Raw genomic sequence first — 13,530 nt, 5'->3', positions numbered from 1 at the left:
CACCAGAGACACTTTGTTCATGAGCTTATTGGGCAATAAATCACGTGACTTGGAGAAGAAGATTACTAGAGCCCACAGAATGAGTCATCAGCCAACTTGAGATCTTTTATTTCTGAAGTCACCATTTGGAGATTATTATATAAGACATAGGTGTTATAATTACCTACAAATAAGCAGTGATTTGATAAATGTCTTAAAGGGAAAATTTACAATCTTAAAGGTAAAATTATAAAAGCAATCAACAAGGTGTCCTAAAGAAGACTCAGCAGGCAAAGGTGCTTTCTACCATGTCTGACAACATGAGTTTTATCTCAGAAATCCACAGCGTAGAAGGGAGAACTTACTTCTAAAAAGTGTCCTCTGATGTCCACCGTGTGTGTGTGTGTGTGTGTGTGAGTGTGTGTGTGAGTTAGGGGAGGAAACCTGTTTCTACCCATAGGACATAGGTGTAAAAAAAGATGATGATGCAAGAAGTTTGGAGACACAGGGTTTAGACTACCTTAGAGCTTTCAGGTTACTAAGCTTCAGCAAACTGCTTATGTGTTCATGATTATAATGTAATAAATGAAACTGCTAATTGTTCTGCCCTATTGTAGAAATTCATGTGTCTCCTCAAGCTCTTCAGCATCTTTTCATGTCCAGGAATGGCTGATCTCAGTTTCTAATAGGGAGCAAATCCCTGGAAATACCTCCAGTTTTTCAGACAGCCCAATGTCCCCACAATGTTATGATCAAAGGGCGAGTTTTTGAAGCAGAGGGAATTAAAGACACACATACATACTTTTGTCCAAACTTTGTGAATTTGTATTTTTTTTTTTGGCTCTTGCTCTGTGAAAGGAATAGAAGACAATGGGAGTCCCTATATTGATGGCTCATACCATTCACTTGTAAGCATTCATTCTGCTCTAAAGGATTCCATACAAGTGAAGTCAGTGTCAATATTATTATCTCCTGCCTGGTCACTTAGGAATACATTTCCACTTTCCTGTGTACATCTCACATTTGAGGAATGCTGTGCATACTAATTCATCATTAAATGCATACAAAAGATATATAAGCAACATTATACAGACAGAGCAAAATATATTTGTGCTTAGGAATGTACAATATAATAAATGATGGAAAGAAATTGGAAAATGATTCAATTATAATCTGAAAATACATTTTAAAAGACCACCTCAGCCACAGTCCATTAAGCTTGTAAAGGTGGCAATAGTTAATGTTATTTCCAAGGTCTAATATCTCTGATGTATTGATGATATGTAGCAAAGATTGTCAAGACTCAGAACTTGTCGTCTGTATAAAAATGCGGAAAGACTCCTTCAGTGTTTACCTGTGATGCACTTTGTGTTACAGACACTGCGCTCTGCCATCTCAGTTTGAGAACACAGTGATAAAAGAGTGGGTGTGGCTGTGTCAGGAATACCTCACCAACACTGCAGCAGCTGCACTTGACATGGTGCTATTGATATAGAATTGTTGATTCTGGGTGGAAAGGTTTTGGATCTAGATCCTAGAATTCAGACTGGGCATCTGACATCACCCTTCCTTGTTTCTCTGGGTTTACACTCTACAGGACCCATGTTCCTTGCCCACTACTTCTTATTGTTCTCTACAGACCAAACCTGAGGATAGTATAAATGAACTGTATTTTCATAATCTATTAATCAGTTCATGGATGTCTAGTTGTTTCAATTACCTAACTCCTGTGAATGGAGGCACAGTGACCGTGAAATAGCAAGTGTCTCTATGGTAGGAGAGTCCTTTGGGTACATGCCCAGGTGTAGTATAAGCTGCATCACAGAATAGTTTTCTAGGAATATTTTCTGTTGACAAGTCCAGACTATTTTACACCATAATAAGCTGCTATAAAGGTATTTTTAAGGTTGTTTCCTTGTGTTTCAGCTGCCTTGGATTGTCCAGGTCTGGCTGTAGTTGGATAGCTGTGGTCTAGTAGTGGCTTATTGCCCTGACTGTTGTTTATTGTATTCTTACACTGGCATTCAGGCAACTGGTTTTGGGATGATTACTGGTCTAGGTCCTGATTTCTGTGTTTGTCTTTGTTGAATGGGTCTTTTGTTCCTTGGTTTCTGTTTCCTTCTTGATCTTCTAGTCTCTGTGGCCTGGACTTCTAGTGGCCAGTGTGACCTCTGAGCTAGTAGTGAATATCTGTCCAAGTTGGGTGCTGGACTTCTGGTGGTTAACTTGGCCTTTGGTATAGCATGGGGTCATTGTTCTTCTGACTGGTGTGGCCTGTTTTTCAGACTACTGTGGTTTGCACTCTAGCAATGAATTTCTGCCTGAGTTGGGGGCAGGGCCCAGCAGAGGTACTATTCTTCTGACTGGGGTTGGCTGTACCTGAGTTAATGGAGTCTGCCTGAGTTGGGGGGAAGGAACATGAGGGATTGGGTTGTGCAGGTTGGGGGTGGAACTGAGGGGGAGAGTAATGAAAGAGATGTCTTGATTGCTGTGGGGGGGGGGATTTTGAGGTTAGAGAGAAACCTGTTATCAGGGAAATTCCCAGGAATCCACAAGGATGAGCCCAGCTAAAACTCCTAGCAATAGTGGAGAGGGTGAACTGAACTGGCCACCTCCTGTAATCAGATTGGTGACTACTCTAATTGTCATTAGAACACCTACATTCAGTAACTGATGGAAGCAGATAGGAAGACCCACAGCCAAGCATTCACTGGCCAAGTTCCAAGAGTCCTGATGAACTATAGGAGGAAGGATTATACGAGCGGGGTTGGGGGTGGGACAAGGCTGGGGGGAGTGTCAAGCTCAGGATGGGGAACCCATGGAGATATCTGATCTGAGCTTGTGGGAGCCCACAGACTCTGGACTAGGTCCTCTGCATGTGTGCAACAGTTGTGTAGCTTGGACCTGTCCCTGGTGCATGAGCCAGCTCTTGGGAACCTATTCCCTATGCAAGATTGCCTTGCCCAGTCTTAATGCAGGAGGGGGAGCTTGATCCTGCCTCAACTGGGTGTTCCATGCTTTGTTGACACCCATGGGAGTCCTTCCCCTTTCTGAAGAGAGACTGGAGATGGAGAAATAGTGGACTGGGGAGAGGAGGTACATGGGAGGTAGGGGAAAGAAATGGGAAGAGAAGAGGGGGTAAATTGTGGCTGGTATGTAAAATAAATGAAAAAATCAATAAATTAAAGAAGAAGGTAGGAAAGGGGTAAAGGTGAATAGCAGTATACAACTAATGTGAGAGATGAAAAAGGGAAAAGGGGAACCCTAAAGGAAGGGGGAGGTGGTAAATATAGGAGAAGAAGGGACGGATGTAAAATAACAATATGGATAGTTGAAAAGGCCACAAGGACTCCTACTATTAATTGGCACAGCCATATCTGTTGGGAATAGCAGAAGTCATAAAGCCAGCAGAGCTGCTTGACAAAGACCCAGCAAAGCTGAGCTACATGATGGCTGCAATGCCACCTTTGGTTGTCATCTCCACCTGTTGCATACTTGGGAGACTTTTAATATTTGTACAATTTGGGGATATTGGATTGACGGAAAATTCCTTATGAATCATTTATGCCATCTCCCAGGAATGCTAGTTCTAGGCTTCCCTAGGAAAGTCCTGAACATACTATACCCTCCCCCCTACACTTTGAGGGAGATATCCTTATCTACTTGAAGGTCTTCCTCATCCCTTGGAGGTTGTAACACATAAAGAAGCCAGAGGTCTCTTCATGAGGCTGTGAGATATTCTTGACACAACTGTCCCTGTACATACACAGGAACAAGATATTCAAAACAAAGTAAACTTAAAAAGGTCAACAAGACTTGGTGGTCTAGAGGAGTTGTCCACAGTCCAGATTACAAGCCTCTTTCCACTGTACACTCAGACAATTATGTGGCATACAACTCTGCCCTACACAGAGACATACTGATGAGTAAAGTATGGAGTGGAAAGATGGTAAAAAAAAAATGAGGTGTCAGGACCTCTCTCTCTTAGAAAAGCTAGCTCATGCAGAGCCACTATAATGTCATATGAGCAAGGAACAACAGAATGCCAGGATTAGACATATAGACAAATTCTATAGAGACATAAATGTGAACATTGTATTAGGTCAGAATTTGAATAATAACTACAGCAGCTTTGGCCTGAGGATTTTTCTTGGGTACTCTGACCACTAAGAGATAATAATACACTGTTTGGGGCATGGCAAAATGCCCAAGGTTGTTGAAAATTTTGTTTTGGTCTAGTGCCCTTGAAACAACCAAAGCTACCAGCCTGAGAATAGGCTGTCATATGCCTCTAGATTCTCAAAAATTGGGTTATGGGGTTAATGAGTAAGAATGATAACTCTGCTTATTAATGATGTCAAAACTTGAGGGAAAATGATTGGAAATAATAACTCTATTCTGTCATAGTTTATTAATGAAGACTAAAGATGAGCAAAAGGAAGTGAAACACATGTCCCAAACCAAAAATGATATGAACTCTGTTTTGTAAGATCATGAATGTATCCCTGCTTACTAAATTCTGTATAAATAAAGAAGCACTCTAGTCAGTCAGACTAGACTAGACTTTCCCGACCACCATGGCCTGGCTCATTTCCTTCCCAGCCGACTCCTTATACCCTCTGCAGGACCCATCTACCACTGGGGATAGATGGCAATTAATCATTTACCTAAAAAATGTAATGCATATAATTCAATGTATACAAATATAGTTTTAATAAAATTTTCTTATCTGGGATGACAGGGTTACCTCTAAGAACAAAAGACCATGCAATAACCTTTAATACCAGAATAAGTCCTTTTTCTTCTTGAGTGACTCACCATGGTTGTCCAAGAGATTCCTAAAACATGTAGCCTATTGCTATTGTCCTTGATTACCCCATCGAGGTGAAAGATAAGTCCTTATTGCTGAAGACACCATGCACTTCAGAAAGAGGACCCAGAGACCATTGAGCTGGAACTGATCTGAATGATCTCTCCCTGAGGACTAGATTACATGGTACTGTGAGGCATCATGTAAACTTCCAAAGGAGGGAGGTAACCAACAGTCCCACCCAGCTATAATAGATCACACATCAAGACCAGCATGACACACTAAGCCTTAGAGTGCAATAATGACACACATATCTTGACAGTAGCCAAGAACTCTATAATGGGCTTAAGACAGGCTAAGCCAGAGGGAGACCATATCTGGTACTGGAAACCTAGCTAATTACTAAGTGCTAGTGAAATCCTAGTTGTTGGAGGAGACTCTACAACTACTAATTCACTAATCAGCATAATATGTAAAAACAATCCATGAGCATTTGTCCTTATATTTACAAATAAGTGCAGTATTCATGCCTCATCAAGGAAACATCTCTTTGCAACACAGGAAGACCACTACAGAAAACCACAACCAATCAAAATACAGATTTGTGAAGCTCAGTCATAATGGATACATCTACAAAACACTTCCACATCTAAGGCCCAGAAAACATTGTGGAAGAGGGGGTGGAAAGATCATAGGATCCAGAGGATCAGGGACTGTGCTGTGAGATTCTATCTTCTAGTAACATTGGAACCTATACCCATAAAATCTCACCAGCATGACTACCCAAATTGAATAAAAAGGACACCAAAGAACATGCTTAAATCCACCAGGATAAGTACATGAGTCCTCAACTCTTTACAAAACAAAACAATACAAAACAAAAGACTATAGGCAACTAAGTAAAGATGGGAATGGGAGAGGCAACCCTCCCCAGGGAAGAGAGTTGTTGTTCAGTGCCAAATGGTCATGACTAGAGATATACGTACAAGTAACATATGGACTCAACAGGTTGCATTTCACAATGCATATATGTGCATGCAATAATAGTTGATGTAAAAATAATTCCATGAATTTGAAGGAGAGCCAGAAGAGTTATATGGGAGGGTTTGGAGGGAGGAAAAAGATTCTGGAAATGTAATTTAAACACAATCTTAAAAATACACAACAACAAAATAACAATAAGAACGTGGCACAATTACAGATATGTAGACTAATGCAATGAACCTGAGAATCCAAAACTGAGTACAACAACATCAGCCTTTTAATATTTAACAAAGTTGTCAAAAACATAAGCAGGAGTTCTAGAAATGGTGCTGAGAAAACTGCCTGTCCAAGTGAAGAAGAAGAATGTAACCAGCCCTGTATCTATGAACTTGTTCAAATACACCAAATGAATCAAAGAACTGACTGTGAAAACTGAAGCTGCTGGTGAAAAACATGGGCAGTACCCTGCATGACACAGGTTTAGGAAAGGACTTCCTGAACAAGACTGCATTTGCCCAAGAAGTAAAGGCAACCGTTGACAAGTGGGACTTCATGAAATGAAAATGTGTCTGTACAGCTAAAGAAACAAGCAACTTGGTGAACAGGAAGCACAAAGAGTGGGAGAAGGTCTTTGCCAGCTATATATTTCTTAGAAATTAGTATACATAATGCATGAAGATTTAACAAAACAAAGTCAAAAAGCAAACTACCTTTTTCAAAAATGGCCATGGGATATAAACAGAGTTCCCAACGGAAGACAAAATTGGCTGAGAAATATCTCTAAAAATATTCCCCCCCTAGCACATAGGGAAAAGCGAATCAAAACAACTTTGTGATTTCATCTTACCCCAGTCAGAATAGCTAAGACCAACCAATCAACTGACAACAGTGCCTTTGGGGGTCCAGGGAAAGGGGAACCTCCTTCACTGTTGGTAGGACTGCACACTGGTACAGCCACCACGGAAATCAGTGCTGAGGGTTGTCAGAAAGCTAAAAACAAATCAACCACATGATGCAGCTGCACCACTCTCTGCCAAAGAGTGTCTATGGATACTTTCTCAGCCATGTTCATTCCTCTATGGTGGTGTTCCCAGGGGGAGCTGGACAGAAGCAGGTATGAGTGTGGTCAAGATACATTGTGTAGGTGTCCGAAAATGTCAAAGAATGAGTAAAAAGTATCTTTTAGAAAAGAAAGAGCCTCAGCATTGCTGCTTCTGGTGCCATACTCCTGCTTGCTGTTGTCCCTACTGTGCTCCTCTCCAGGGCTGCTTTAGGTAGCCAGATGGAACATTTGAAATTAAAGCTAAAAACAAACAAACAAAAACTAAAATTACCCCACTTTTTACTGACCACTGGAGAAATGTAGGCAGTAAGATTTTGGCCATCCCATGCCCCCCAAAATACTGCTAGGGAGATCTTTAAATATAAACATATTAGAAAGCAATTTGAAAACATGACCATTTAGCAAATAAATAAAAAACAGTAGGTTCCCCATGAGGCCTATGCTCTCTGTACCCATGTAATTTGACTATGTTTATACTATCAGTCTTGATTTCCCTCCTGGTAAGCAGTGATCAAATCCAATCAAGAGCGTTAGTGGAAGTTTGTGAGGTGGGTACCCAATGGGTCAGTGTAATGGGGACTTATTTCCTGAAGAACAAGTATCAACTCTCAAGTGTCAATGAACAGTGAGAAGATTCTAAACAAACTCCAAATGCAGCTGGGAGAAGCACTAGTTAAGACCTGTCATGCCTAGAAAGCCTGGAGTGCCTTAGGTAGAAGCTGTCTCTAGCAGTGAAGACAAGAGATATGAGGTCATCATGTCTCATATTATTATATTGCTAAGTGACCATGCTATTAAGCATTTTTGTAAATATGTATGCTTATACCCATAGACTCAGTTTTGGTCAAGAAGCTTCTTTTTGCAATGGGCAACAGTCAATGGAGAGACACATAACTGATCACAGTCCTGAGATGAAGAGACTGAGTGCTCAGCCTTAAATGGGACATGTTTATCAGCACTCACCCCCAAACACACAAACAATGCTCAGCCAACATTGGAGTGAGGATGGAAAGAACATAAGAGTCACAGAACAGGAGACTGTTGGACCATTTTGAAATGTGCTTTGAAGTGCTGTCCTCTGGATATGATATGCTATCAGAATCAGAAACTTACAGGAGCTATGGTTATGTGCACAAGACCTACACATAAACACGACAACAAAAGTCCTGAAATAGATGGGGCAGATTATTGTAGAGGGTAAAAACTTTGGGCACACAGATCAGCACTGGAGAAGCCAAGAGAGTTAAAGGCACAGCTTATCTCTTCAGTGGAGTGAGGTGCTTGGTTAGCTATTCTTCCAGAGTGCTGGGTTGAAAGGAAGTTTACAACCTGATAATCCTTTGCTACCTGTTCAGAAAGGCTCAGTCCATATCCCCCAGAATATTGTGTTTATTTATCTCAGACCCCTTTTCCCTAATCCCTTAAGCATTGCTTCTAGCCCCTAAAGATGTCCTTTGTGCTTACAACAGCCTATATGACTTCTATGTTTTCACAGTGACAGGCCAGTCAAGACACCGACAGGCATTATGTTTACCTCAGTTTTTCTGCCTAGGTCCTCTACCTTGACCATTGTTTCTAAAGTCAACAAAAACCCACCATAGGTTGAAGCCATGTTTATTTTATAATGAGCTTCAATGTAAACATGTCTTAAGCTATGTTGTACTCACAGGACTGAGTTAATTGCTATCAGAAAACATTTTTTTTTTCAAAGTTGTGCTATGCTTAAATATGGCTAAAAGAGAATGACCTGAGTCAGACTCAAGAAGTCTTGGCCCACCAGTAGTTACCCAAATTGGGCTGGTTGGTTTTTCATTCTTTCTTCACCCTAATAATTTTCCTTGCCTGCTGTAAAGGCTGCAGGGACCCTCCCACAGAGGATCTTCAGTCCCATCACTTATACCCAGAGAGGTTAAATAACTTATTGCTCAATGACAAAAAGTTGAAGATGGAATCAAGAAATATTTTTTAAAAATCTGGAATTAAATGAAAATGACAACACAGCCCAACAAAACTTTTGGGATGTATTAAAAGTAGTCGTAAGAGGGAAATTTATAGCTCTAAGGGTGTCTACTGTAAAAAAAAAAAATTCAGGAAGAGGGGCTGAAGAAATGGCTCAGGTGTTCAGAGTATTGGCTGCTCTTTTGGAGGAACCTGGTCTAGCACCTTGCAGCCACATGGCAGCTCACACTTAGCAGTAGCTTCAGTTTCAAAGCATCTGGCTCTCCCTTCTAACCTTCATCTAATAAATGGAATACAATAAAGACAAATAGACCAGTATAGGATAAAACAAACAAACAGAAAAATAATTTTAAGAAACACATACATTCCAAAAGATACAAAAAGGTCTCATTAAAAAAATATTGTAAATGCCAATAAATAGTAAAAAATAACTTTAAAATTAAAATAAGCCCAGAAAAAGAACTATCAGTCCAAAATAATGCAAAAGTACCAATGAGTTAGTTTTGTGTTTGAAATTTAATGCTGTGATGAGGCTATCTTTACTGTGGTTTGTATAACTAGTGATAGTTTATTAGAGGACAATAAATTTTTCTTCACAAGCAGTTATCAATTCATAAGACTCAAATGTTGCTTGCGTCCTTCTCTCATTTCTCAGATAATATTATATCCTTCTGAGGTCTTTGATGTAGTTGAAGATTAGATAGTTAAAATTTCCTTAGTTATGAGAAGAGATAAGTTAGATATGAAACCTTAGACTCACAAATATAGGTTAAATAGGATATCTTCTTTAATTTGCCAAATACAAATAGACTAGATATTGTAACTGTAATTCTTGCTAGATAACTGTTATATGTAATTTTACTGTGTGAAAGTTAAAATCTTCCTTTAAAAAAAAAAACAGAAAAGGGGAAGTGCTGTGGGATGTCCTGTATGTTGTGAATAAATAAAACATTGATTGGCCAGACGCCAGGCAGGAAGAATAGGATAGGTGGGACAAACAGAGAGGAAAGGCTGGGAGGTAGAAGTCTGAGAGAAACACCAGCCTGCTCTCCAGGGAGCAACATGTAAAGGCAACATGTCTGTCTTTTTACTGACTTTCTGTTCTGCCTTCTCATTGGCTGTAAACCCAACCACTTGACTTCTTTGTCACTGCCTGTCTATACAGACCTCCAAGTTTCTATGGTTGGTACTGAGATGAAAGGCATGTGTCATCATGCTGGCTATATCCTTGAACACATAGACTTTGCCTACCATGTGATTGGATAAAGGGCATGTGCTACCACTGTCAGACTTCTGCCAAATGGCTTGCTATTAGCTCTGACCCCCAGGCAACTTTATTTATTAACATACAAATAAGATCACATTTCAGCACAAATAAAACATCACCATATCAGTCCTATAAAAATTCTTCACTAGGATTCTATTTTTGTTTTAAACTGTTAATTAGATATGATTTTAACTGACATTTATTTATTTGCTTATGTATTTATTTATTTTTTTACAAAATTCAGGCACTGGAGGCTTATGCAGGAGTCTGAGATAACAAACTGATTACAGCGACTTTATCCCTCTATGGAACTCTGAAACATGGTCCAGCCAGTTGTACAACTGCATTTAACCTTGTATTAACTTTATATTTAAACTTATATTAAGTTATCCTGATCTTGAAGTATTTTTTTTCCTCATTAACTTTGTGTCTTAATGTTCTCCTCAGGGTTGTACAGTTATTACATCCTTACTTATGCTCTGGGTCTTTGTCATGAGTTAGAGTTTCTTGTAGACGCTCTGATGGACCCTCCTCTTGGATACTTTCCCTGCTGCTCTTTGTATATAGCCCATTATGTCATTAGGACACACTTAAGTGAGATAAAGAGTCTCCAAATCCCTGAAAGTAGTTCAAATGACCTCTGAAAGGGAGACTATTGGGCCATAGGTCATTCAACCCCTCTGAAGGCCAGGCTCTCATCTTCATTCTGCTTCCTGTCTCTTTAAGCTACCTTAGAAATGTAAGAGCCTACATCCAAATATATCTCAAATAACTTAATCATGCACCTGAGGAACTCAGAAAACTAAGAATAATCCAAACCCCAATCAGTCAATAGAAAGAGAGAATAAAAATCAGGGCTGAAATGAATGAGAAAAAGACTCAGTACAAACAACCAATGAAATAAAGAGTTGAGTCTTTGAAAAATACAAGACAGAAAATAATCTTAGTCAAATTAATCAAAATAGAGAGAATAGCCAATGTTCCTTCAGATATCAATGAGGATATTACAACACACACAGCAATAAAATTCAGAAAAACATTATTATTGTTGGTTTTTTTGACACAAGGTTTCTCTGAACAGATCAAGTCATCCTAAAACTCATTTTTTAGACCAGGCTGGCCTCAAACTCATTGAAATCTGTCTGCCCCAAGTGCTGGGATTAAAGATGTGAGCCACCACCACTTGTTAATCAGAAAAATTATTTTAACTTAAACATATTTATTTTAATTGTATGTGCATGATAATTTTATCTCCATATGTAAAACAAATATATATGTGTGTGCCTGGTGTTTGTGGAAGATGAAAGAAGGTATCAAATCCTCTGTAACATGTGATCAGCAGCAGTCATGAAACTTTTGGGAAGATAAAATGGGGCTTTTTGCTAGAGCACCAAGTGCTCTTAAATTATGAGCCATCTCTCAGTGCCAAACTTCAGGAAATTTAAACATCTTTAAATCTCTATCACACCAGACTAGAAAATCTAAAAGAAATGGATACAATTCTAGATGTATATGACATACCAAAAAGAAATCCAGATGAATTAAACAATGTAAGCAGATCCATAACCAACAATGATATTGAAACAGTAATTAAAATCTCCCAAATAAAAATGCCCAGGTCCAGATGGATTTACCAGAAAATTCAAGCAGAACCTCAAGGTGTGAGTTCTACCACCAATAGTGCTCAGTTCTTCCATGAAATCAAAGGGGAGGTAAGGTTCTCAGAAATATCATGAAGTCAATGGTGCTGTCACTCTGGCACCTGCTAGCTCTAGGCTCTTTGGGGAGAGAACTTGCACCCCGAATTTAAGGGGAGACAGCTCTCTCTGACTTCTATTAATCCTGAAATTCACCAAAACAAACAAACAAAAAACCCAGTTAGATTATTTTGGCTAATTTTAAGCAATTTTTTATTAAAATTTTAAATACTCACCAACATGGAATTTGGTCAGGACACCATCTGGAATCTTTTCAGTTGTGTGGCCTCCAGACACATGTTTGCCTGGCTTATCTGGACAAAATCTATACTTCATCATAGTTCCCATGAGGCTTTGTTGTAATTTTCTAAGAAATACAACTCCCAGAGTGCCAGGAAGTTTGCTCCTTGGGCAGGTGGGGCTTACATGTTAGCTTCCATCTAAGACTGCAGCCATTTGAACAAGCAGAGATGACTTCCTTGTGTGCTGATCATCGTGTGTGAGTTTCTTTCTTTTTATTGAGTTTTTTTCATTTTATGTACCAACCACAAATCCCCCTCTTATGCCTCCTTCTGCTCACCCACAGCCTTCGCCTGCAACCACTTTACATTCCCTCCTCTGAAAAAATAAGGCCTCCAATGGGGAGTCAGAAAAGCCTGGTACATTTAGTTGAGGCAGGTCCAAGCCCCTCCTCCCTGCATCAAAGCTTTGCAAGATGTCCCACCACAGGTAATGGGCTCCAAAAAGCTAGCTCATGCACAAGGAATAGACCCTGACCCCACTGCCAGGGGCCCCTTAAACAGACAAAGCTACACAACTGTCTTTCTTATACAGAGGGCCTAGTCCAGTTCCATGCAGGCTCCACAGCTTTTGGTCTAAAGTTATGAGTTCCCACTAGTTTGCTCATTTCTGTAGATTTCCCATCATATCTAGGTACCCCTCGCTCATAGAATCCCTCTTTCCTCTCTTCAACCAGATTCAAAGTGTGTGAGTTTCAACTGATAGCAGGGACACCAAGTCTCAGGAACCCAACACCAACTGGATGAGGTTCTGGGATATCTAATTCTCTTCTGCATCTCAAAGTTGTAGTTGCATATTTTGCAAACAAACTTCCTGGCAGAAACTACTATGGTAAGAAATGTTTATTTTGACTTGAAGTTTCAGAGTAGATCACTATGGGGAAGGCATGGCAGGTGGTCTCAGTTGCTATGTATATTCTGTGTGTATTTAGGGAGAAAATACAGTCTTTTGTATAGGGCCTATGGATTATGATCAACCCCACAAGAACCCTGTAGTCTTAGGTTGAAGGGAAAAATGATCAGACATCAGATGTGATTTTCTTAATTCTCTTCATGACTTTGGATGCTCATTTGAGCCACCAGAGGACGCTGTGCTTAGACCTGAACATTTAACCTTGTTCCTCTGAGGCTGATGTAGTACCCTGATCAGGGTCCCACCAAAGGATACTGAATACATTCTTCTTAGAGCAGGGACATTTCTAAAGCATTCCTGGAGGCTGCCACCTGCTATAGTTACCTGTGCAGACTGAAGGTATTTATTTCCTGGGAGTTGTAGCTTCCTCCATTTTACTTGTTTTCTGGACAAGGAATGAAAATGACTAAAGGCAGAATTCACATGGAAGCAGATCATGACTGTCTCTCATGAAGGTATCACAGGCATGGAATACATCGGGATCTTTATACTTGGTTCAGAGAAAGCATATGAAGAGCAGGGATGGGTTAAGGTAAGTCTTAGTCATTCTTTCTCCTTC

The 13,530-nt window shown here is 39.9% G+C and overlaps 1 protein-coding gene across 10 annotated transcripts in view; it reads left to right on the top strand.

Moving 5' to 3' along the window:
* LOC114687105 (immunoglobulin lambda-1 light chain-like) overlaps nucleotides 1-13,530 on the top strand; it is an 826,243-nt gene that overhangs the window by 695,716 nt on the left and 116,997 nt on the right. The gene's annotated exons all lie outside the window — the stretch shown is intronic.

This window comes from Peromyscus leucopus, chromosome 12 (genome assembly GCF_004664715.2).
Source record: "Peromyscus leucopus breed LL Stock chromosome 12, UCI_PerLeu_2.1, whole genome shotgun sequence".
In the NCBI taxonomy this organism is placed as follows: domain Eukaryota; kingdom Metazoa; phylum Chordata; class Mammalia; order Rodentia; family Cricetidae; genus Peromyscus; species Peromyscus leucopus.
Note: the sequence above shows the minus strand (reverse complement) of the source record. Positions and strands in the feature narration are given on the sequence as shown.